Consider the following 24,533-nt stretch of genomic DNA (forward strand, 5'->3'; position numbering starts at 1 on the left):
AGATAGGTCCAAACAGTTTAAAAGACAGAATGGGAAAAACTCACAAAAAAAGGGACAATTCAAGACTGCTAGAAAAGAAATCAAGAAGAAGAAGCTGATATGCTATTTCTGTGGAAAGGAGGGTCACAAATCTTATCAATGCAATCAAAGCAAAGGAAGGCCAAACCAGAAACCTATACCATAAGCCAATCTTACTAAACATGGTGACAATGTCATAGCAACTGTTGTGGAGGTCAACATGATTGAAAATAAAACAGATTGGATTCTCGATACTAGAGCTTCGAGATACTTCAGCACTAATTGAGAAATTCTCCATGACTACGAGGACACTACCAATGGAGAATATGTGTTCATGGAAAACTCAGCTACTACAAGAATACTTGAAAAATGGAAGGTTATTTTAAAATTAACTTCTAGAAAAACATTATATTTAAGTAATGTTTCGTATGTACCTTCCTTACATAGGAATCTCGTGTTTGGGAGTCTGTTGAATTGAGCTAGTCTTAAGATAGTACTAGAAAGTGACAAGGTTATTCTCATAAAAAATGGAGACTTTGTTGGTAAGGGGTATCTGTTTAATGGTCTTTTTGTACTCAATACTGTTTCAATGAATGCAAGTGCTTCTAGTTCTACTTACATAGTTGAATTTGTTGATATGTGGCATGGTAGACTAGTTCATGCTTGAGATTGAATAAATAAAGGCAGAATCCTTTCATCTCAGACCAATTTAGTGTCATTAAGGTTTGAGATAGTGTATAATGATCTACACGACCGTTTAAGTTTGAAAGCTATCGTTTTAAATGAAATACAAAATTGTGTAGATTTGCACTTACATCTTTTATCTCGGGCCATCTTGGTGAATTGTATGCCCGAGACTGAATAAATTAAAGACAAAATTCTTTCATCCTAAGACATCTCGAGGCATGGTATGTCCAAGATCGTGTATCAAAATCTACACGAATGTGTATCGCACGCGTCACGCGTGTAGTCGATTTATTATGTGTTGATTGGAGTAATTTTGGTACTTTATATTGTGGGCCTGTGGGTTTTTTCTTTTTTCAAAATTGTTCTATACATTTTTCCACTCATTTTGAAATCCACCCATTTTTCCCTAAAAGAAAAATAAATAATTTTTTTTGTTAATTATTATTGTTATTTTTAAACAAAACTCAAAAGAATAGATTTAAAAAAATTGAAAATAAATGTAAAATATAATAAATATTAGAAGAAAGGAAGGGTTAATTCAAATATTGCAATTAAAAATATGAGCAAAAACCAATTATTGTAGGGGAAAAAAAAAAAAGAAAAGCATGTGATCTTAAATGCAGCCATTGTAAAAATAGCAAAAACAATCTATGATTATATGACCCATGTCACTACATTTTCAAAATTGCAAAAATAACAAATCCAAAACTCGATAACCCTATGATTAACACCTGATAGCCCTCTGATAGGCCTATTATTATCGTCTAATAGTCATATGATATCACTAATTTTTTCATATTCGCAATATGCAAAAAATAGGTGCTACGAGTTGTTTTTTTTTTTTCTAAATGTTTTTATCAGTTGATGCAATTTTTTTTTTTTATATGCAACTGTGAGACCCATTTCTAATTTGAATAAGGAAGTAAAATTTGAATAACTTCACAGGGTCAGATGTCAGCGCTAACACACTTAGAAGAATAGAAGTTTTCTGCTGAAAAGTAACATGTACAAGCACTTCGTCCTCACCAAGAGAAGAGAAGGTCTGAATGGACCATTAATGGCCTGTATGGGTTCGTTTAGAGAGCTTGTAGCTGGGATAGAGAAGAAGAAGGCTACTGCTTTCAATCTCCTAACTTGTAACATTATTGTTCTATGCCCTTGTGCTCCATTTAAGTTTACATTCTTTATATCGTGTGTTGTACATATTGTATATTGGTCTACGATCTACATTCTTTGTATTTTCTTAAAAACACATAAAATCTCAATCCAACATCTCTATACTTTCCAATGTTAGTGTATTCGTTGTAGCTTGGTTAGATGATAAGAAGAATTGCTTATAAGCTATATCACATTAGTTGAGCTAATTGCATTGCGGGCCAATGTTAGTTGCAAACTACCCTAAAGGAAAAGTAGCTGGAACCTAATTAATGCAAGCGAGGAATATTTCTACCTCTCCTCGCGAGGTTACACCTAACATTTACATCCCAAAAGGAGCTAAAGTGTGGATTGTGGTACAAAGAGGTAGCAATCCTTAATTGCAGAAGCCTATATGGGTTATAAGTAAATCCTTCTAGATATAACCCACAAATTCGTACTTAGTCATATGGATCTCCAAAAGAGACCATGTGGGGCATATAATGACTTCGAGAGAAGCATGCCTTAATCATAAATATGGTTTAGTGAGTTATGTCACATTAAGTTTATCACATTATTTAGTTGCACGATAATACGTAGACATTCCTTCATTCATTTCTTTTAGACAAGTTAGTTTTCATCATTACACCTTCTGAGTCTCGCTTTATAGACTCTCGTTGTATAGGTAGCAAGTCTTACATTTGTTATTCTTTAATTGTTTCAATTCGTCTAAATGATAAGTGAATCCTAGAACTAATGTCTGTAAACAATTCTCTGAGTTCGACCCTAGATCACCTAGGTAAACTTGCTATTTCACTTGCACTTGGGCAAGTAGTAGGAAAACTTGTACTCAATGAGAACTTATGCATCACGTGATGAAGAGGCACAAAGTGAGCATTTTACATGTTATGATCATGACCCATGAGTCATCACATAGAATTGAAGCATGGTATACAGAGAGCTACGGTGAGCATATTACGCGCAATGACCTGACTTAGTGACGTATTGCAATTGTGCTATATACAATCATAAGATAGCCCAAAATAATTCAAAAATAGCCTATCGAAGCGTAAAGACATGGTGCAAAGGGCTGGCCCAACCCGCGTGGCCTAGGGGCCTTGTTCATGCTAACCTCACAATGATGGTCGTACGCTGCGTGCTTACCTTGCAAGGGGTTTCCATGCAGGTGCTTTCTACCTACCGAGTGCCCCTTGCATGCCTAACACACGCGTTGATGCTCTCCGCCCCCTGTGCGCCGTGCTAACCTTTTACAACAGTGTCATGCGTGCAATCTGAGTGCGTGCCTTGCTGCTCGGCTGTGCCATAACTTGTCATGTGCATGCAACCTGACCCAAAATAACCACTATAAAGGAAAAGCACTCGCATATCGCCCACACATGCATGACTCACGACCACTACCCAGAATGCTGAAAAACTTTCAGAAATATGACTCATCTTTAAAAAATTATAACTTAAAATACACAACTCTTTTCATAGAATTTCATTGTACAAAGTTCGTCTAAAATGAGTTATCTTTCTTACCTCATAATTTCATAATCAAGTTCCAAAAGATGAGTCCTGTAGCTCATTTGAAATGCACCTTGCTTAGATTCACTTGCGAAATGACCTTCTTGCCCTTGATCAAAACACAATCTTCCTTAAATTTAAAACGCACTCACAAACTAGACTCAATTTTTGAAATTTCAAAACTAGTTTGAGTGATTTTGCACGAGTGAGTTGTAAGAAATTGATTATTGAAGCTGACATATTTATAGAGTTCTTTGCATGCGATTAAGGTGACACTTAATCGTTGATTAGACTCACCTCTTAAGCATGTATTAACACCTCAACAACTCCTTCATGTCCTACTTGATCGACCATTTCCAATGCCAACACGTAGCCAAATAACCTCTAAAGACAAGTTCCTTGCCTAGTGACACTTCTTTGAAGGTTCTTTTCTCCTTGGCCTTCTACATCATGTCCAAACGTCCATCCTTGGAGGTTCTCAAACTCTTCTTTGCCGCCCATGACACTGACTTGGAGGTAATTTTGAACTTTGTTGCCTCACATGCTAACCTTTAAAGACAAAATCATTTATTTTGGACACTTAGGCAAACTTTTCCAACTTTTCTCTTTGTTCTAAAACTTAAACTTAAATTCCAAATATTTTTACCTCATTTTCCCATAAATTTCATTCTCTTCTCCTTGACTAATCTTAGCAAATCCAAAGATTAAAGAAATTTTGGGTTTCACATCTTCTCTCTTCATCTTCTTCTTCCTTTTCTTTGGCAACACATGTATTTGGCTAAGCGGTGTTTGGCCCCCCAACTTTAGTAGAGCCCACTCCATATTTACGATTCAAATTATAGTAGTTGATATTTCAAACTATTATATAAGATATACTCAACTATAATATTATTATTTCAAATTCTTCTTTCCTACATTATTTACTATTTTCTACTCATTTTCTCTTTTCCTATTTGTTACATTGTTTAGTATTTTTCAGTTAAACTAAAATAGTTTAAATACCCAACTGTGTCACATTTGTAATTTTTTAGAGTTTAAAATTAACAAATTTCCAAACTTGCTTAGCTTAAAAGGGACAAATGTTCAGTCAAGCAAATCTACCAAAAAAGGAAAAGAAAACTTGCCCCGTTTATTTTCACTCTAACTAATTAAGTTACTTTTAACTCAGTCTAAAAAATGCACAAAGACTTCACATTAATTAAAATATTGAAAAATAAACAAATAAACGTGAAAATTTATAATATAACTGAATTCAAATTAATTAGGAGAACATATTTCAAGACGTAAAATTGGTGAAGATATTTACAAATATAGCAAAAATCTCAATTTTTTTTTATCAAGAATAGATATTGATAGACACTGATAAATTTGTACCGATGAAAGTCTATTAGTGTTTTATGATTGATGAATTACAAAATTTTCGTATATTCGTAAATATATTGGTTTATTTTGATAAACGGGGTGGAATAAAAAATCAGAAGAAAAACAAAAAGAGTGGGCAGAAGTAGACATAAAAAAGGGTATGTTACTAATGGACAAATGAGATTTGAAAGGGAGAGAGGAGTATAAAGTCTAAACTAAACCCCACGACACTCTCAAAAGTAATATCAATTTGAGGAATAAATGATTGAGTTTACTACTCACTTCTTAAGTCCCCTTTTGCCTTTATGTTTGTCTTTATATACTATCTTTGTTGAGAGGGTCTAATTACATGCTAAAGTGTTTCACCTTAGTTTCACACATATATCTTATTAACTAATATTTTAAATATCTATTCATTATTCTAACCTTACGTTCAAAATGTAAAATCACATAAATTTTTAATATGCTTCCTTTATTTGTATATAATCTCCTGATTTCCTAATCACTTTATACTTTTTCTCACCCTAAAAAAGTTTACATTTTTATATAATTTTACAAAAAAACTCATATATGCATTATAGATCTGAGTTCAATAAATTCACGTTGTCTCCTTAAAACAGGTTTACTCACTCTAGTGCTTGAGTTTTGAGTAATTGTCTTCCAAGATAGAATAGATCAATTTTTTTTTTTTTCTAAGAGTAGCACCTCGTCTAGAAGATGAACGAACGAAACTTTGTCGATCAATCGGACGTCAAGATTATGGATAATAGAAAAGATTTGTTTTTTCTTTAACCAAATAAAAAAAAGACTTATTTATAGACTTATTCATAGCCATTCGAAAAGTCAGACCTTTTTATATAATTTAGTTATTAATTTTCATGAAGTGATGCATCAATTCATGAAGAAACCCAAACAATTACCATTTATTCCAATAATCCCCGCATAAATGGTAAGTTGACAAATGGAAGAAAATAAGAGTTAAGTATTTTCCAATGAAGAACCTGCGTGAAGATAAGTAATATAAACTTTAAACTTTCTCTAGTGAACATCAATTGAATTTACTTGGTTAATCAGTAGACATGATGCCTTGAACTGTCAACCGTTCTAGAGTAAACTAAAACAATAGATATCACACATCTTCTCATTATAACAAAGTTTGTTCTCAAGATTGTATTTGTTTTGGCCTTGAACACCGTCCGGTCTCATGAGTGTTTTAGAGAATTCGTCTTAAAATTCTCATAGAAGAGGCCCGTTCATAGTCACACATATAATAGATAATATTGATAATAAAGGTTAATTAAAATTCATAATTATCTTATTAATTGAAAATGAAGAATTAATTAAAAAGTTGAATCTAAATAGAGGCATTAGACATTTAAACAACATGGTTTTGAAATTCAGTTGAAAGAAAAGCTCAATTTCAAACAACACTAGAAGTTGAGAAAAACTAATTATGAAAGTTTAGAACCATTTCATAACTTATTGGTAAAAAACCTTGAAAAAATTTGGTAGCTTTGATTTACAACTTAGTTTTCTGTTTTCTTATTTCAAGAAAATAACCTGAAAACTGTTTTTTTCTTCTTTAAAACAACCTGTTTTGTTTTTTAAGAACAAATGCGAGTTTGTCAACAAAAAAAATTATCCAGTCTTTGGTTCAGAGTAAATGGATTCAAATTTAAGTTCTTATAGTATTTTTTTGGAACAAGATCGAATAGGGAGCTAGAAACATAATTACACAAGATGAAATTCACTCATTTTCATCTTTAGGGTAAGTAGATGAGTGTTCCTACCCTTTTTTTTTGCATAAGAGCGGATTTTGTTTATTGGTTGGGTCATAAACAGGTTGTTCATTGGAGTTGCACGAGAATTTAAGAATTAAGAGTAACTTAGGGGTAAAACAAAAATTTGACCTAGTCGATGTTACAAACACTCGTGAAGGACTAATTTGTTGTTATTGACTTATATCTTTAGGCATAAAAATATATCTGCAGTGAAAAGAGTGCAACTGTGAGTCTTTAGTTGAGTGTACACAATTAATGAATATTGATTAAGTGATTAATTAGTTTAGTCAATTAATCTTATATCATTGTAGCTTCTGATCTATATGTCCATTAGGTTCCCTTCTTAGCTCGTTAAGGGTAATGATGATGTTATATCTTGGATAGATTTACATTCATTTAGAAAAATGATATTACATATTATGATACATTATAATATAAAGTTTATATTTCAATTATACTTTAGAATATAAATTGAATTTAAATTTGATTTAAAATTAATAAAATATTAGATTGAGTTCAAATATTAATTTAATGTGAATTCGATTTATATTAAAATTGTAAGGGAAATTGCATCAGATGATAAAAATATTTAGAAAAAACAGTTCATAGCACCATTTTTTTGCATATTGCAAATACGACAAATATGTCAAGTAATTAGGTATATCAAATGTCTATCATACGACTATCAAAGGCCTATAAGAGGGCTTTTCACTTTTAAATTTGATATTTTTGCAATTTAGAAAATATAGTAATATGAGCTCTATTATCATAATTTTTTTTTGCTACTTTTGCCAACGATCGAAACTATAAATACCCATTCAAAATATAGGTTAGGATAGAAATGTTTAGTTGAATGTTATTCAAATATGAAGTATTTACATATAAGATATTCACTTTAATAATTAATTAATTTTTTAATTTAATTAAATAAATTGAACTGAAACTATAAAACAGAAATATTTATTTAAATATGTTAAATAAAATATTAATTAATTTAATTTAAATTAAAGGGATAACTTATACGTACTCTTTGTGATACTTTGGAACTCTATTGTATCACAACATCTTCTTCGACTTAACAGAAGAACTTGAGAAAATGAAGATTACAGTCATACGAACTTCGTTAAGACAACTTCTCCTTCACGTTCTTATCTTCTCGTTCCTTTCCTTGATTTTTGCCTCTATACCTGCTTTGAATTCTAAAAAGATTATTCTTATTAACATATTAATAACATAATCAATATATTTGAGTTTTGAAGTATACAAATTAGAAAGAATGCTTTATAGATACGAACCTTCTTCAACCGTTGCAATGTCCAACAAGTATTTTTTAAGATCAACAAATTCAATACTAATTGCTTTTAAATGTAGCCAACTTTATGAATATACTGTCGGATTTTATGTCTTAAAACTCGTAGATAGTAAATATAATCTATTGACTATTATTAATAAAATGTTACTGATTACATTATTAGTTTTGTCTTAATAACCTAAATCCAATAAACTAACATCCTAAGTTGTTTGATGAGTCTTGAACAGTATGTAGAGACATATAGAGATCAATGTTCAAGATCAACTTAAGGGGTCTATAGTATAGGGATAAAGTTGGGTACCTTATCTTGATAACACTATGTATACGACTCACTTTGTATTTGATACTAACACAATGATCCAAAGCGTTCATGTAGGTGACATGCGAGTGAGGGTATCTTGTGCAATGAGTTTGCATAAGACCATACGACAAAAGGTAACTCCGTTAACTAGTTGAGTTTCTATTTCATTAGGATGACCTAGATTACTTAGTCTTAATTCTGAGTATATTATAAACTTCAGTTCGCGAGGGATTGTCTTTTGATTTGTATGGGTGAGAGTGACCAAATTGTTGAGTCAACATGCTTATCATTTTGGAGACAAGACCGAGTGAGGAGCTCAGAACATAATCACACGAGATGGAATTCACTCATAATCGACTTTAAGGTAAGTAGATGAGTGTTCCCTTAAATTGTGTTTTTGGGACTTGAACAAAGGGCCCTACCCTCTCTAGTAGATATGCAAAGGTTAGAGGATGAGGCAAAACCTCAAATGGAAAGAAAAGCTCCAAAAAATGTTTCGTTGCCAATGACATCTTCATCCATATTAATTGGGGGAGTGAATGTGACCAATTCAAGCAGGTTTGAGATTGACAACAAGAAAATGAAGGGCAATATTACAAGTGCACTAGAAAAATCATTCAACAAGACATCACGAAACCAATTGGATGTGCTTATTGCTGGAATGTTTTATCCTCCGGTCTTGTCATTTCATTTGGCGAGGAACCCCCATTTTATTGGTGCCTTTACTTATGCCACAAATAATCCATTTATTGGAATACAAGCCTCTAGGATATAATAAGTTGAGGACTAGTACTTCAAATGGAGAAAGCTAATATTGAAAGACTACTAGTGCCTATTAAAGGTGAATGGTGGAAAAAGGGATTGAGCATTGTGAGTGATGGTTGGAGTGACTCACAAAGAAGGTCATTGATAAACTTCATGGCCATTTCTAATGGTAAGCCAATGTTTCTAAAATCTATCAATTGTTCTGGTGAGATTAAGGATAAGTACTTCATTGCAAATTTGACAAAGGAAGTGATTAATGAAGTCGATCATGAGAATGTTGTTCAAGTGATAACATATAATGCTCCCAATTGCAAAAGGGCAGGATAACTTATTGAAGCACAATTTCTCATGATTATATGGACACCATGCATAGTTCATACACTAAATATTGCCTTGAAAAATATTTGTGCTACCAAGAATATTGAAAATAATCAAACTGTTTATGGAGAGTGCAGCTGGATTTCTAATACTGTTGGGGATGTCATGGTAGTGAATTTTTTTTTATCATAAACCATTCCTGAGGCTCACCATGTTTAATGAATTTGTGCCTCTTAAATTGCTTTCAATAGTTTAAACTCGTTTTGTATATGTTATTATTATGCTCAAGAGGTTTAAGCTTATTAAAGGAGACTTACAAGCTATGGTCATTAGTGATAAATTGAAAAATTATAGAGAAGAAGATGTGGTCAAAGCAAGGCATGTAAAGGAGTTGTGCTCGATGACATTTGGTGGGACAAAGTTAATTATATTTTATCATTCACTTCACCCATATACGACATGCTAAGAGATTGTGATACAAATACCCCTTGTTACATTTGGTGTATGGCACATGTGGGATACAATGATTGAAAATGTGAAGATGCCCATATATAAACACGAATGATTGCGACCAACTGAATTCTCTTCTTTTTATGACGTGGTGTATAACATTCTCTTTGATCGTTGGAACAAGAATAGTACTCCACTTCATTGTTTAGCACATTCTTTGAATCCAATGTATTTAATTAACTTTAGTATAGGACATTACATTCTAAGTTGATTTTTAATTACTTTTTTCAAGTTTAACATTTTCTTAAAACTTTTATATAGATACTGTAGTGAAGAATGACTTATATAAGATCCTAATCGAGTTGCTCCACATCAAGATGTCGAACTAACTAGAGAGAGAATGAAGTGTATGAAGAGGTATTTTAGTAGCTTCGACGATCGTGCAAAAGTGAATGTAGAATTTGCTCAAATTTCTACTAAAACTGGAGGTTTTGATGATTATGATTTCATATGTGAGAGATACACTATAGATCCTATAAGTTGGTGGACAACTCATGGGACTTATGCACCAATGCTTCAAAAGGTTGCCTTTAAAGTTTTAGGACAACCATCATCCTCGTCATGTCGTGAAAGAAATTGGAGCACATATTCTTTTATTGGCTCCATCAAGAGGAACCAAATGACGCTTCAACGTGTAGAGGATTTGATATTTATCCATAGTAAACTTCGTCTTTTGTCTAGAAAAACTTCAAAATATTCAAAAGAAGAAACCAAGGCATGGGTTATTGCGGGAGATGCTTTTGATTCATTTGAAGATTTGGGCATGCTTGAAGTAACTAATTTATCTTTAGATGATCCAGAGTTGGAGGCTGAAATTACTAAGGATGATGATATTGATAAGGGTAGAGATGTCATTGAGATCTGAGAGCATAGATTTTTTTATTAGTCTTTAATATTTTATTCTTTTGTATGAAAAATCATTTTCCATGTTGAATATATCTAATATGTTTTGTACTCCTACAAACTACAATGGTTAAATGTTAACTTAACATTTTATGCTTTTTTTAGTGAAGAACATATAGTATATTTTTTTTTGTTGAGGAAATGAAGAACATTTAGTATTTTGTGACAAATTTATATATAATATAAAAAAATAATTTTAAAAAATAATGTATCCCCAACGTGTGTCCTATTATTTTAGAAATTGACGTATCGGCATATCCTATCATATTCGTGTCCGTGTCCCGTGTTCGTGTATGTGCTTCTTAGAAATAAACTATGTTCTATTAAAACTAACTTAATATTCTAGAATCCTTCCAGCTTGAAGACTACTAGATATGGTGTTCATATGTTCTTTTTCTAACCTGATCTCTTCAAACTAAACTTGTTAATATTTATAAGGTCACACCCTTCTTTTTTGTTTAGGGGATTTGGAGTAAAGCAAGTCCTCTGGAGGATTGGAGGTGTGCAAGAAAAAAATTAAAAGAATCAGAATAGGGTAGGGAAGCAGGACAAAGAAGTCTAATAAATCTACCATAGTTAGGAAAGAAGAAAAGGATTTTATACATTGAATTTTAATATGTTCATATTTTATAGGATTGTGTGTTTCAGATGTGAACCCAAAGCCTAAGAAAGAAAGGGAATCCCAAGACAACTTGGAGTAATCTCGGGCAAGATGAGAAATTAAAGAACAAATCCCAGTGCTATTATAGGGACATCTTAGTGCAAGACTACCAAGATAAAGAACAGAAGGGTTTTAGAGATAGGTCTCGGGCCATCTCTACAGGACTGGAAGCAGAAAGGAAATTATTAAGGAATCTCGGGCTATCACGAGGAATCCTGGGCAGGACTGAAGACAAATTAAAGGTTCATCTCGTGACAATCTCGACACTTGTTGAGTCGAGATTAGACATAGAGAAGCAAGTCTAAGGAGATCTCGACAATCTTGGACACAAGTTCAGTCAAGATTGAATCTTGTGCTGATATAGAACTCATGAGTTTAAGTTAATAAGAGCTATGGTTTGCATTATTAATGTTGTTGTGGTCTGCTATTTCTGTTAAGTTTTGAATCATGTTTGTTTAAGGCAGGTTAAGGACGCGTACGAGCCGGGGCGTAACATCAAAAGCCCACCTCTCTCTTTGAACATTTCATATTATTTCTTGGCTCCATTCGGATATTAACCTTGAGGTTATGGAGGATGCATTTGCTAAAAGGAAAAAATGGGAGTTACAAAGATGATAGAAATTCGAATGGTAAAGCATAGAAGGCCATCAGTTCCCCTGTTGGAACCTCAGCTTAACTCTTTATTTGGATTGGTAGTTCGTTACAACTATTCTATTTGTATTGTAGAATGATCCAACATGTAGTAGTGAGTTAATTCACTGTCACTTTTTTATATCCATGAAGGATAGGGATCTGAGAAGCTTCATTTTCGTTTTGTTTATGAATACTAAAAGTTTAGTTTGCTTAAGCAAATTTACTTGCATAAAATTTGGGATGGTCTTGCACACCCATTGGACCTAGAGGATATCTTGTTTCATGTTTATTTTTGGCATCTTGCTTCGACAAGTTGATAACAAATTTTCCTTTGGGGATTTATTAAAGTAAATCAATACTTTCTTTAAGCTATCATCTTTCTCACTGTTTATTTTTTGGATTATTGTGCATTAGTAAGTAGTTTACATTTATGGTGCTTTTAACTTCTCAATGACATCACCTTATGAATAATCATAAATGTTTACTATTTACATGGTTTTTTTAATTCGTCCTATTTTATGGTTATGTATCCTTACAACTTACAAGTATAACATAACTTCACACACTAACTCTAATAACGCAGACTCATTTGATGGAGATGAGGACTTCATCATTCAGTGATTTGAATGAAATTGTGTATGGTCAGGTATCTGGTTCAGTGTATTAATTTACTTTGTGGTGCCAACTTTGGTGATATTTTAATTTGAGCTTTTTAGCTTTCTTTTTTTTTTTTTTTTTGTTAAAGCTTAATAAACTTTAGTGTAGTTTGTTGCTACAAGAATTATTTGGTGAAGCTTGGTAAAGTCTTTTAACACTCGAAAACACTTAATTATTGAGGGTCAAAAGCATAAATTTAACGTTTTAGAGTCTTATAGTTAGTAACTTTATTTATATCTTTGTAAATTGAGAGTCGTACGTTTGTGAAGAGTCATGAATAGTCATATTAATCTTGTTGGTCCGAAATAGTTAATTGTTGTGTTTATTGAAAGTTGATGAGGTGACGTGTATACAAATATTATGCTATTTATTGTTGTATAATATTATTGTAAATTCGGTAGATTATTGTAAATTATGTCCATATCACTTATTGTTGGAGAATGAAATTATTGTTTTTGAAAGTTTATTTTGTTGATGAATCTGTCTTTATTGGAATGGATGTAATACATGAAATGAAAAACGAGAGATGTAAATAGAGTTAAGTATACTATCTTACTTGACAGGTAAAAAAGAGTCAAATATACAATCTTACTTGACGTATAAAAAAAGTCAAGTACACTATCTTAATTAACACGAAAATTATGTTAGAAAATATATAACTTGACGGTGTTTTGATGTTAAGTAATCAGACTATACTTGACAGTTAATTACTTGACGCTTTTTTAAACATCAAGTATAGAATTAATTGATAGTGCATCAACCTCATGTAAATCAAATTTTTGTAATAGTGCTGATACAATTCAATTCAAATGTACTTAATTATAAGTCCATTTTCTAAATTTTGAATTATTTTCAGTTTCAAGTTTGTGTTCTCTTTCATAGTTGATTTGATCTTACAAATGACTAAAGGTAAAATAAGAGTAGAATATAACTAATGGTTTTTTTGTGTTAGTTTGACTAGTTGTTTGGGTTAAGTTTGAGGGATATAAGACTATCACATTAGGGAATACTTAATTGGCAAGTTTAGACTATGAATTAGTTTTAGTTTCTTGAAGGCATTGTTTTGTTTAATTTAGAATTAAAAAGTTCTTGGTTTAATTTTAATACTCTTCTCTTAATTTTGATAGGTACATTCTCAGGTTGACATGTTCAATTTCTCCATGCCAAAAGAGATGACACATTCACATTTTAGAAGTATGGATTGAGATTAGTTTTTGTCCTGATGTTAAGTTTTGGTACATAAAGTTATATTTCAGTCTTTTCAAACATAGTTAAAGTAGTTTAGTTGATCTTTGACTCTAGAAAGCTTTTAGTTGGATGCTCAGGCTTGCTCCAGCAAAGATACAAGCTCTCTTTTAGGTGAGAATTAATTGATAAAGTCACTCTTCAAATAAAGTGTTAAGGTTGTTTTGAGTAAAAATTATCAACATGTTCTTTCAATTTTGAGTTAGAATTCGAAGTTGATATATTTATGTTGTGTGTGAAAGCACTAAAAAGTTATATGATGTGTATCTTCTGTTATAAGACCGACCTCCATTGTGATGCTTTTTAAAGAAAAGGCATCTAAAGAACTATATCACATCCCATTGGAGTTGCTTAATTCATTCCATTTTAGCATTATAACATTGATTGATTCTTATGCTCATTTTGGTTCCTTCTATTTGTGTTTATTTATTTTGTATGTGATTTAGTCTATGTTCTCTTAAACAAGTTATTGATTTTATTTAAAACAAAGTCTTTTTTTCTTTCTAAAGTTTATGTTTTGATTTTGAGTTCTCAACCTAATCAATGAAGGCCAAGCTAAGTAATGGAAAAGGGTCCCTTCCTCTCTCACGGAGTGAGAAAGAGTAATATTTTCTCCATGACTGTAGTTAGCATTAATAACAATGATCTATAGGTAATTATTGTTTTTCCATTACAAGTAACCATATTATATAGGTAGCTTAATTATGGGTAATTTATTTGCAGTTTTGCATGCCTTCTAACATTTCAAAATGGCACAAAGAGCATGGCAAGTCACTTGTTTATACTTCTTGCTTAGTTTGAAATGAAAATACATAGAGATACTATATTTTGTTTCTATTTCAAGGACATAATTCTATTATCAAAGTTCTTAGTTTTAATGTTATTCTCATTTTGTTTGTAGATTTTAAGGAGTTATGGATAACAAATAAGTGATACTTTGAGTTTCTTATTATTACATATACTTTGTGTGTTATGATCAGAACAATCATCATAAGTCATTTTGTTAATATGAATAAGAACGATGTTTCTATGTTGTAAGTACGTAATGGCCAACTATATGTAGGACGCATATCTGAATAGAAGCGTCATTTTAACTAAGTGTGAACAAAAGACATTTTGAGAGGAAAGATGTGTTTTGAAACTGGCATTTTAGTGAGAAGTATGCATTCAACTCAAGAGTTTAGGCATTTCTAAAGATCAATGCGAGATGATGCTAGGTGGAGAAATGTCTAATCATGATTTTGTAGTTGTTTATGTGTAAGATTAAGCTTAAGCGTGGTTGAGATAAATATTAAGCTTACATGTGTGAAGTCTTAAGTAGGAGTTGACAAGTTATTAAGGACTTAACGATGCCTAATCTATTTTGAAGATTAGTATAAATAGAGAAAAAAGGGACGGTGAAAGAATTATTATGCAAAAATCATTTGACATTAGTCTATTGAAAAGAAGAAGTATAAGGCAAGAAGAAGAAACCTAAATCTAGGCGTTCTAAGGAGAAACTTAGTATAGTGAGTGATTTTATTTACAAATATTTAGTGTCTTCAAAGCTTCTTGTTCATTTGTAAAATTGTTTCTGAAAGACTCACGTTTATGAAAGAAATGATTATTCTAAAAAAGCGTTTTTATGTAAAGTAAAGTTTTATACGAAATGAATGTTATGTATTACATGTTATGTTTGTTGTAAACCATTAGTCTTATTCCTATCTGTTAGAATCTTAGAATATTTATGGAAAGATTATGGAAATGTTTTTCCTAATTCCTAAATCTTCTCATTTTTTATTCCATTGTATATTCTATCTATTCTCCCTTGTACCTATTGTATTGTTTTTTTTTTTAAAAAAAAAAGCTATAAACATCATGGTTTTTCTCCCGATTCTCGAGTTTTCACATAAGCCTTGGTTTCAGGTTTATTTCCTTCCATATGGTATCAGAGCGAAGCAACAACGAAATCCTAGAAAATAGTTTAGATAACACCCAAACTAAAACAGAAGTCGTCGCCACCACTGTGGACACCACCATGAAAAAACTACCCCAAAGGAATTAGAAACTGTTGATCTATCCAATGGGCCAACCCTTCGCTGTCGTCCGGCCAGAAGCCACTACACATCCTGCCTTTGTCATGCGCATGGGCCCATGCACCACCGTTCGCTCATCTCATCGCCCATCTCATCTTCTTCTAGTCATAGTCACCGGTCCAACCGTCTCACCCTTTTGGTAATCCGCTGCCACGCGTGCTGCACATTGCCGTTAGACAGCAACTTGCAAAACTATCAAATTTGTATAGCAATGCAAATTTATTAGTCAACCCTTTACAGCAACCTTTCTTTTGTGGAAACGGGGCTGACCAACTCTATAACAGATTGGGGATTGAAGTGAGCGAGTCATTGGCACCCTTCGGTTATGGACTACCATATATTTGTGGTCTCGATATTAACCAAATGTATAACAGAGTTATTTTTAAAGTTGGTGCACCCTCTAAATCGACTGATCTATCGATGTATTCAAAGAACCTAACAACTTTGCTCCCTAATGTACCTTTAAATTATATAACTAACTCTGTTGCCCTTAGTTCTCGATTCTTGACCCACGATAATGAGAAGAATAGTGGAAAACCAATCCTTGTATGTGAGCATTGCAAAAACTAATGGCACACCAAGGATCAATGTTTGAAACTCCACGATCAATCCCAAAGAGGTAACAAACGTTCCTCCAATGAGCAACAGAACTTAGGGTTTATATTTGTTTAAATATTTTCAAAATGTTCTTAGGTTTACCCAACCAATGGACAACCTGCTCAATAGTCTTATGTAGACAAAATGAAGTTTAGAGTTCCAACTAGAACAACACTGTTATAAAACTCAATTAACAAAATAATACTAGTATATTACAAACAATGACAACTAAGTCCTCTCTTAACTTAATTACAAATTGATCATGCATGCATGGAGTAAGCCATACAAAATCTACTTAAACTTCTAGCGTATAGTATATGGATGCTTTAACAGACGTCAAAACCAGTGAGTGACAACCTTTTACAACAAAGCATGATAATAAAAACTTTGAGCAAAACATACATAGACTTAATAAAGAACATTTTCTCTTCAACTTTTAGCTTTTAACTTCCTCTTTTCTTTCTTTCTTGCTACACCTTGAACTCTTTGTGTCTATGGGATGAAACTCTAGGCATGGAAGCTATATCCCTCGACATCATACTTGCGAGACAAAACTCTAGATGTCAGTAGCACCCTATCTCACTATAACTATCATGAGATAAAAAATATAGGCATCCGTAGAGGTCCTAATCTCTTACCTAGTGTATGCAATGGAAACTCTAGGCATCTATTGGATACCCTCATCACACGACCTCTGTGCAAAGGACAATCTCTCCCGTAAGGTTTCTATCAGATCACAACATCTTGATATAGACTTAAACATACTCAGAAAATCTCAAATCTAGCTTTGCTTTAATAATCTCTTTTTTAACGTTCAAGAAACGTAATATTCAAACATATTTTCATAAATCTCATTCTTCAAGAAAAACATGTCTCAATTTGAATGCTTTAGGAACTTACTTAATTATGATTTCTTATAATTCCTTTTCTAAACTTGAAACTCATGCTTTGCAATTAAATTTCATAAATCTAGCACATTCAAATACTCAAACTCAAAGCATGTTTTAAAACATAATTTTCAAAAATCAAGCTTAGAAATTCATTTTAAAATAATTTTAGTCACTCACAACTTTTGGCTAGATTCATGGCTAGATTTGTCCTATTTGCCCTATTTTAGTCACTCACAACCCACCCTATTTAAAAAAATGTGCCTATATATAAAAGTTTGGAGGCAACAAAGTAGGCACAAATATTCATGAAAAGAGAGAAGAAAAAGGGCTTTTTATTAATTGGGTTCAAATTTTGTTCACAAAAGAAAAAAGCATGTAAATATTATTATAATAATTTTGTTAGGATAATAAAAAAAAGTGATAGGTATAGATCACCATGAAGGCGTATAACAAATTACAAACACAATGAAGTAATTGATCATGAAAATAAAGTGACAAAACGAGAGAAAATGCCAAATGGTAAAGGAACCTATCAACACATTTGGACAAACCAAAAGAAAAAGTATAAAGTGACTCAATCAAAGAAAGCAGCCATCCACCACCCACCTACCTTACCCTCAACACATACTCTTACATTCTCACATTGTCATCAAGTTACCGTTTTTTAAAAATTCTTTAAACCTCTTTTTTTCATCCACTACCAGCCAGATCGACTATCGAGATTTTTTTATAATATTAAAAATTTTCACCTTATAGATTGTTTCGGTTCTTATGGGTTTTCCTACAGTATCTCAATAGACATTAGATCGAGATTCTACAACCCTTCAAATATTCCAAAATTTTACATCAAATCTTAACTAATTTTTTTTATTTATCTTTTCAAACTTTTAAAATTACTATATCAAATATTAAAAATATAATTGGTAAACTACACAAAACCTTTTATTCCACTCTATTCACTTTTGTTAATTTTCATGATATTCTTGCCCATAGATTAGTTTTCGGGAACAATTTTTAAAATGGTAAAATAAATTAAAATATTTATAAGTTATACCAAAATTTTGGATCATATCTATAATAGTTTTCTATCACTATATTATATCAATGACTATTCATAATAGAATTTGTTATAAGTTGTAAGGATTTTGTAAAATTTTCTATTTTTAAAATTTCCCTAATTTTTGTGATCTAAATTAACAATAAATAAATAATTTTTTGAGTAATCAATGTTAAATTATTTTTTTATTAGTGAAAATTAAATGAAATATATATATATATTTTTTGGACTTTTAAAAGGAGAAGAATTTGCAATTTATTTAGGGCACCCAAATTATCCATTTTTTTTCCTGTAGGATGTAAATATTTTTCATTTTCTACTATTTATGTAAATTCCAGTTATTTTTATTTGGGAGAATAAACCATTGCATTTTCATGTTTTTTGTTGTTAATTTTCATAAATATAACAAACTGTTTAAATATTTACGGGTCGTGTGACAAAATGAAAAAACTCATGAAGCTAGCAATTCTTTTAAATATTATAGGTTTGCCCTTCCCTTTCATCAACTTTCTTCTCTTCTTCTGCGATTTTTTTTCTTTCCATCATCTTTTTCTCTTCTTCTTCTATAATTTTTTTTCATTTTTCTCAAACTGTTATTTGATTCAATATCGTGTATCAAATATAAAGAAAAATATGTTTTTTTAGTTTTTTTTCAAACTATTATTTGATCGTTTTAGATTGTATACCAAATATGAAATATCGTGAAAAAAAATTGTTGGGATATTGGATAGTCAAATCTAAACCATCGTGTAAAAAAAATAACCAAATCTAAACGATCGTGCACCAAAGAATCTTTAAAAAATTGTTTAGATTTAAGTAGCAAAATTTAAACGATCAAATCTAAACAATTGTATACCAAATATAAACCATCATATATCAAATCTAATTGAGTGTGTACCAAAAAATCTGTCAAAAGAATCATTGAAATTTGGTTATTCAAATTTGTACACAAATTTAAACGATCAAATCTACACGATTGCGTACCAAAATATTTTGAAAAAAATCGTTTAGATTTGGCTACCCAAATCTAAATGATCAAATCTACACGATTGTATACCAAGAATACCTAAATCTAAACAATTGTATACAAAGAATCTTGAAAAACAATTGTTTAGGTTTGGGATCGCGTAGGAAAGAACAGTCAAATCTAAATAATCGTTTACCAAATATTATTATGCCCTCTAGGTGCCAATTAATCACGGGACATTTTTTGTATTCGAAATTATTCTATACAGTTTAAATATTTTACCGCTTTGTTATATTTTTTAAAAGAATTAGTTTTTGCCTATAAAATTTGAATCTAAATTTAGAATGAACTGAAATAGTTTCATTGATTTTTTATTTTTGTTAGGAGGGCAAAAAAAAAAAAAAAAAAACCCATGTTAACAAGGAAACAAAGAAATTATGGACATATAAATGAGAATAACTATCTTCATTCGTACGAGACCTTTTAGAGTAGTACTAAAAACAAAAGTACCAAAGTTATGCTTAGAGAGGACAACAATATGATTGTACGTGGAGGTTCATTATCTCTATCAATATTGGTGTCAGGGCATAAGATAGTTCTCATGACTTGAAGTGGAGGGAGGATTGTTAGGAGTGCAAATTTATTTGAATCATATATTAAAATAAATTAATTGGGTCTTTTAAAAATATATATATAACAAAGCGACAAAATATTTATATTGTATAGAACAAATTCAAAAATGAAAAAAGCCCACAAGTCTACAATGAGAAATATAAAAAATGCCTCAGTGATTAATTGATCATTAGCACGCATAATATATATACTTGGTACACGATCTTGTATCAAGACAGCCAAATCTAAATAATTTTTTAAAAAGATTTTTTGGTACATGATCGTTTAGATTGTCTACCAAAATGTAAACGGTCGTGTACCAATATCCAACAATTTTTTTTCAAGATCTTTTATATTTGTTAGATTTGGTGTAGAAAAATCTAAACGTGTACCAATATCCAACTATTTTTGTTCAAGATTGTATACCAAGATCTTTTATATTCGGTACCGATCTTGAACCAAATAACACGATGAAAATTTAAAGAAAATAGAAGAAGAAGAGAAAAAGTTGATAAAAATGAAAAGAAAAATTGTAAAAGAAAGAAGTGAAGAAAAAAATATGAAAAGGAATGACAAACCTGAAATACCTTTTTAGAAAATGGTCGATTTTATAGGCTTTTTTATTTTGTTATACATATCGTAAATATTTTGATGTTTTGTTATACTTACGAAAATGTCTCCAAATTAATTCTCCCCCGCTATTTTACTCACTAACCGTCTGAAGGGTTGGGATATTAAATAAAAATAATGTCCACATGACATTTAAGATCCTACATAATTCTATTTTTTTTAATATATGTATATGTAACACCCCCAAATGTTAGGTATTTCTCTTAACTTAATTTTTAACTTTTATTAAGTTTTAATAATTTTGGATGTTATTTTATTTTAGTTTTGTGTGAAAAAGAATGTATTTGATGGAAAAGAAAATGGAAAGGTATCGATAATTATGATATAATAATAATTATTATTGTTATTATATTTATTTTATTTTTAGAAACCAAAAAAAAGAAAAGAAAAAAGAGTGAAGAAAATCGCGTGACCCTTCTCCTCCATTCTTCTTCCTTCTTCTTCAACTCACAACTGTCGCCCCTCTACTCTTTTCCTTTCCTTTTTTCGATCAACTTTACAGTCGCCTCCCACCTGCAGCCGACAACATTTAGTTACATCCTCACTACCGACCGTTGGAAAAGCATGTGGGCCTTTGGGCCTTTGGCGCAATGCAAAGTTATCTCTATATTTGTCCCACATTGATAAAGTTGGAAGAGGTAAATGGGTATAAAAAGTTAAGTGCCACTAAGGAAATACAAATTGTATTGATGATAATAGTATGATTTTGTCACCACGCGTCGTTGTTTGTTTGGGCAATTGCGCTCGTGTCGATTAAGAATGTAATTTTTTATACTCACAATAGTTTTGAGCAATCCTTCATCTTTAGTAGGGAGTTGTGTGTTAACCTTGGGGAGCAACCGACATTAAGATTAGCATCATGGTCTGATCGAATTTACTTTCATGGCAGTGATTCGACACGGCACAACAAGTTATTTTGATCGTCATCAACGAAATTTTTACAACACGTCTTTATTTCTGACGAAGCCGAAACCCAGCCGAGCCTTCACGTATTTCTCATCTGACGTTCGCACCATCGTGTCTCTCCTCCAGATGTTGAGGAGTGTTGCCGACCGATCTATCTTCATCGTCTCTGTCTTTTTCGTCTAAGTCGTAACCCAGTTGAAGCTTGCCATCGTCCAGATCTGAGCCCTGTTGTGTCCATCAAAGCACCGTCGTAAGACTCCCCATCTTCCAGTCGTGGGTTGCAAGCTGACGTCCACTCCATTTGTCATTCAGATCTGGTTTTGCATGCGTCGATTCCATCTATTTAGAGTTGCTGCCACTATCTTGTTGTAAGTTTGTTTGATAGTAAGAAATTGTGGACTTTGTAATGACGTTTCTTAGCTACCGTAAGCATTAAGGTTGGATTAATTGATTGGGTTTCGTTTGTTTTTTAAGGTGATTTTGGAGAAGTTGGCTTGAATCCTTGAGTTTCACACTAAGCTTCGTTTGGAGTCGATTCTCCATTTGCTTGGGTAATTGTCAAATTCACATTTGGGTGAATTAGATAGATGATATTATTTGAAAAAAAATGTTGATTTTCTGTTGCTTATGTTTAGGATTGGTTTGTTGGGGTTAGTCCGATCAAGAAGTTTAGGTAACCTTAAGGTAAGGGGTTCTTACTACTAGACTCTATAATGAATTGGGAGTGTATTGATTGTATGGATTTTTACTGAATTGAGATGAGTTTACTCACATGTGAATTTAGATATAATGACTGAACTGAGAGCATTGAAATGACTTAATTGAGGGTCGTTGATTGTTATGTTAATGTATAGATAGTGTACTATAAATTGAATTGACTGAACTGAGATGGGTGATGCTTATGTATAAGTATAGCTGTTTGAAAAACCGTTATGCCAATGTTTGACTAGGTACTGGTTTGCTTAAATTGATTGTTTATGTGCTGAACTGAAAGAATGATATGATGGTAGCTTGAATTGTAAATTGAATTGACTGTTTTAAAATGTTAGAATGGATTGTGGAAAAGTGTTAGCATTATCTATAGGGTAGTGTGCCTTGCAGGTGTCCCACTGGATCACCACCTATTGTGCATCATTTGGAGCACTAGACTGATAGATGCATCCTTCGGGAGCACAATACTGATATGTGCATCGTTCGGGAACACAAGACTGATATGTGAATCCTTTGGGAGATTCAACTGATTATGTGCATCCCACGAGATCACGAGACTGTTATGATGCAGGGTACCTCCCAATAGGAAGTTAATAATTTTTACCCCTAGCGGGACCAGTAGTGGGTCTCTTACTGGGTATATTTATACACACTCTTTATTGTTTAACTTTTACAAGCAAAGGTAATACAAGAGGCAGACCGACGAGGGACAAGAAGGAGACGTGGTCGCCATATAGGGACCTAGCTTTTTCTTAAAACTTGCTTCCGCTTATGGTTTTTAATTTTTGTGATTGAACTGAGTTTATGGATAGTAATTTCGTAAACTGTACTTTTAAGAAAAAAAAATTGTTTGAAATAAGGCCCGAATAAATATTCTTGATGTCTATTTGATTTTGAACAAGATTTTACGAACTCTTATGTTTTAAATGAAGTGTCTTGGTGTTAAAATAATGGTCTCGGGTTAGTTTGAAAAGTTTGGTCGTTATAGTATATATAAGAGAAGTTGCATCAAATGATCACAAAAACATTTAGAAAAAAACAGCACATGACACCAATTTTTTTGCATATTGCGAATATGACAAAATTAGTAATATCAGACGGCTCTCAGATGACAATCATAAGGCTATCAGAGGATCATCACTTTTAAATTTGCTACTTTTAAATTTGCTACTTTTGCAATGTATTATCATAAATGTTTTTGCTATTTTCGTAAAAACACCTAAATATAACAGCACATATGGAAAAAAAAAAATATATTAGAAAGACATCACCTATGTAAGTAGTTTATTCTAAAATATTTTATTTTTAAACACAACCATAAATTGAAGTTCTAACATTTAAACATTTTTATTTGTGTCTACCATCAACACACCTTCGTGTAAGAGGTCACAAATGAAACGATGCTGCATGTCGAACTGAGCTCTCCCTCTTAAATCACTTGATGAGAAGCTTTTTGCATGTACAATCAATTAGCCTTAAATTGAAAACCCTAAACCCTAAAATCAATTTATGTTGACTTTTAATTGCTTTGATTGAGGCTTACATGGTGTGTTTCTCATTTTATTTGTCTTGCATGTAATATTCATCTAAAGATTATGTGGGTAAATTGTTCATTATTATGAGTAAATATGTTTTTAAAATGAAGTTTATATTTCATATATATCCATTTGTACACTTCTTGGACTACCATGATGTTATGATATATACTAATGTGTATATGTTATATGAGGTGTGTAAGGATAAGGGTAGTAAAAATCATGGTTCCTGTATATATGTTAAAGAACTTAAAAAATTTAACAAAGTTAATTGCATGAATTCAAACTCTACTTCTGGTCCAATGAATTCAAATCCTTTTACATCAATTGAGTTCTTTTAATAAACTTAATTGCAACTTCTTACCAAGTTTATATGTTTTTTTTCAAATTATTAATTTTTTTTAAAAGGTATAGTAATACAATTTGGAGTGTGAGAATTTAAACCCTGAACCTCTTATCCTTGAGTATTTATAGGTGTTAGTTCATGAGCTGCGCTAATGTTGGATTTTCCAAATTATTTATTCCTCTTATTTGGAGGTTTGTATCTCTATTACATGTAGAGATATCGAGAGATCAATCACTCTAAATATAGGTTACACTGTTATTATATATCGAAAGGCTAGTCCCTCTAAGTCTAATAGCCTAACCATAGTATGTTACACACTTTATTTTTGGCTTGCAGAGTAATTACAATGTATGGAAGTAAATTCTTATCCTACGATTTCAGTCAACACATAAG

The 24,533-nt window shown here is 31.7% G+C and overlaps 1 long non-coding RNA gene across 5 annotated transcripts; it reads left to right on the forward strand.

The window, feature by feature from the left end:
• Positions 1–21,286: 21,286 nt before the first annotated feature.
• LOC105435268 lies at positions 21,287–23,037 on the forward strand. 5 transcript variants are annotated; one of them, XR_969302.2, is made up of 4 exons: positions 21,287–21,916; positions 22,023–22,099; positions 22,184–22,232; positions 22,650–23,037. It is a non-coding gene; the product is annotated as an uncharacterized LOC105435268 (long non-coding RNA). The 5 variants fall into 5 exon arrangements; XR_969301.2 differs by having other exon boundaries at positions 21,287–22,099; positions 22,638–23,037; XR_969300.2 differs by having other exon boundaries at positions 21,287–22,099.
• The last annotated feature ends 1,496 nt before the right edge of the window (positions 23,038–24,533 follow it).

The sequence above is a fragment of the Cucumis sativus genome, chromosome 4 (assembly GCF_000004075.3).
Source record: "Cucumis sativus cultivar 9930 chromosome 4, Cucumber_9930_V3, whole genome shotgun sequence".
NCBI classification, from domain to species: Eukaryota; Viridiplantae; Streptophyta; class Magnoliopsida; order Cucurbitales; family Cucurbitaceae; genus Cucumis; species Cucumis sativus.